A 3,354-nucleotide genomic window follows, 5' to 3' on the forward strand; every position below is an offset into this window, starting at 1 on the left:
ACTCAGTTTGGCTTCAGATCAAAAAAGAGCACTGTTGACGCCATCTTTAAATTGTACGAAGAAGTTTCAACATCACTATCGAACAAAAAACTAACTGTTCAGAAAACTTTTTTAGACCTCACAAAGGCTTTTGACACGGTTTATCACTCTATCCGCTTATAAAATTGGAACTAATGGGACTCAGAGGGCCTGTCTTAACACTCTTGGACTCTTACCTTGACACTTGCTATCAGTACATCGAAACAAACTCTTTTAAGACCGAATTTCAACTGGTAACTTTTGGAGTACCTCAAGGATATATCTTTGGCCCACTTTTACACATACTTAATCAAAACGATCTTCGAATAGTCACGAAAAACACAGGAGTACTTTTGTATCCTGATGACACTGTTCTGAAATCCACAAACAACAAAGACTATATTACTCTCGCACATCAATCGGCTTTGCATGAAGTAAATTAGTGGTTGAAAAAGAACAAATTGACACGAAATGTCAAAAAAACCAAGACCATGGGCCACTGTCGGCCCCAAAAAGCTGAAAAATAAGAACTGTCAAATAATTTTTGAATGACACCCAAATAGAGGATTTAGAATGTTTTAAATATCATGCAATTCACCTCGACTGTAAACTGAATTTTCATCAGCATATTGATAAGGTAAAAATAAAATTTTGCAGTTCTGTGGAGTGTTTTTTCAATTGAGAAAGTTTCTGACAGGACAGCAATTAATATTTGCGTATAAAAGTTTAAGCAACCAATCATCCAATATGGTGTTTTAATTTATGCAAACACCGACAAAACTAAACTGTTAGAACTGGAAATGAAAATCAAAATGCTAATTAGAATTATTTTTTATTAGCGCAGGACTGATTCAATCACTGAACTAATGCATGAAAAAATATATATACCGCAAAAAAATTTTTACGTCCGAAATTGTGAAATTAAAGTTAAAATTATTCGAAAAGAGTGCCAAAAAGATCCATTGAAATATGCCATTACTAAACAAGAGTTCAACGTGATATTTTCAAAGAGGAAATCAAATCAAAAGTTAGCTATAAGTAGAAACAAACTCAACAGAGGGAGGGTCGATTACACCTAAAATTAGAAAAAAATTTTAATATTGATGTAAATTTTTTCCCGCCTGGGTCAATTTCTTGAAAGTGGTTTCTCGGTTTCAATTGAATAGTCTTAATCATAAAGTTTTGGATAATTACATTCTAGGAAGTACAACTATATTGGGCATGCTTTGAGACATTTTTTTGCTGATTATATAGAATTTCTTTGTTGGTTTCTAGGTTATGGGTACAAATGACTACCCGAGAAAACAAAAAATAATATTTGTTTTTTTTTAGAGAAGAGTTTAAAGGTGCGAATAAAGAGGTTTACGTTTAATAAATGCTTACCGGTAGAACGGTCCGTTGCACTGGATCTAAAAATTTAACTAATTTTTTTGTTCTCCGCTTAATGAGACACCTGAAAACGGGCCGTGCTGTCTTAATGGTGTTCTCCCAAACGGTTCAAATTTGTATTTGTAATTTTTTTTAAATAGTTCTAACTAGGTATCGTTTGGAAACAATTTATCATGATTATTATTTTGTATGTTCAAGTTGAATAGCTGGATCGCTTTTCTTTCTACTTCGAACAGTATTTATAATTATTTCAAAAGCCAATTTTTCTGGCATAAGAAGATTAAAATTTGAGTTTTTGAATAACATTTTATCTGGCAGAGTAATGTATTTACAAAAACTATCTTAGCAGCATGTACACTTGATTGAAAATGAAATGCCTATTTTGCACTGTAGTCAAAATTACCACCTACTGTAACATATCACCCATATTTTCTGCTTGCAGGCAAAATTTTGAAAAAACAGTCCAAAAAGCATTTATAGGCACTCATTTATAGGCGCTCCCCCCTCAAAATTAGTATATTGTCACGGAAGGCGCCTTAAGAACATTTTTTGGGTCTCTCACCAAATCTGGATATCTCAAAATAAACAAAGGGGGGACCCTTAGGGTCGACCTTTAAGTCCAAACAAATTATACAACCTATTAAAAAATTTAATAATAAAATCGCCGAGCTGTTTTTCTGACTTGAACATCATTTAAGAGATATACATCGAGTAAAACAACAGCCAATGAAGACATATATTTGCCACAGACGTGAAGGACTGAGACTAACATCTGAGATGGCTGAATATATGGAAAACAAGGACTTATCAAAAAACTAAGATAATTTCAGCGGACGAAATCGCCACTCAAATTTATGTGGTAGTGATTGAAGGCTTTTCCCTATAAAATGGCTTTTCCATATAAGTCGAACCAAAAGCTTTTCCTAAAAGTCTCTAAAGTCATTGCAGTTCCACTAGTTTGGCCATGATTGTACTGGAGAAAAATTAAATTGTTTGAACAGAATACTAGGCAATGAAAAATAAAATAAATAAAGTGTTTAAATATAGTTTTATAATTGATGTGCTAGTAATTTTCAAGCCCCTCTTGATCTGTTTCAAAGATATTTTCGGAATTGTTGTTGCTCTTATTAACTTTACTTAATCAAGTCAGTAGGAATAAATGAGCAGATGATGTATATCTTTATATGTATATCTTTATATCTTTTCTTTATTGCATTTTTGAAATAAAAGTTTCATGACAAGTTTTTTAGGATACTGAGGAGTCGAAAACTATTAAAGAGCCAATGTACCTAATGCAACTCCGATGCCGATGAGGCATACACAAATGATGACCATGGATGTCCTCGCATTTTTAATGTTCAAAATAAATCAGTGAGAAGTTTGCAAGATGTTTGATAACAAAAAAATCAATCGCCTTTTTTGTTCCGACTTTCGTAAAAAAAAGTAACGGAATATTTGTGCTCGTCTGGGTTTGTTTTTCTTCAGACAAATGTCTGACTTTTTAACTAGCCATTTTTGACGGAATTTTTTTTATCATTCGAAAGCTATTGTTGTCCTGAGCTGAAATTTGAAAAGATATTTCACCTGTGATCCTTTATTATAAAGCGAAGGGGGTTTAAAGATAGCCATTTTGGGCCATTTAGGATAATTAACGCGCGATATGTGTCGCGCTACTAACGCGTGAGCGGAGATCTAATCTGTCCTAGAAATTGTTCCAAATTGGTTGAAGCAAGCTTATTTTCCATTATTGATTTAGTACTAGGAGCGAAATCTATCTCTTTATAGTTTATACGGCGTGTGGCGGGTTGATTTTCACAAAAAAATTTAAATTAAAAAATTTTCAATTCATTTTATTTCATTAAGCTTTTTCATGTTATTATAACCTATGAGTTTTAAAATAAAAAAGGAAGGAAGAATTCATGAAATTTGTTGACAGAACTTTGCCGA

This window comes from Symsagittifera roscoffensis, chromosome 1 (genome assembly GCF_963678635.1).
Source record: "Symsagittifera roscoffensis chromosome 1, txSymRosc1.1, whole genome shotgun sequence".
Taxonomy (NCBI): Eukaryota; Metazoa; Xenacoelomorpha; order Acoela; family Convolutidae; genus Symsagittifera; species Symsagittifera roscoffensis.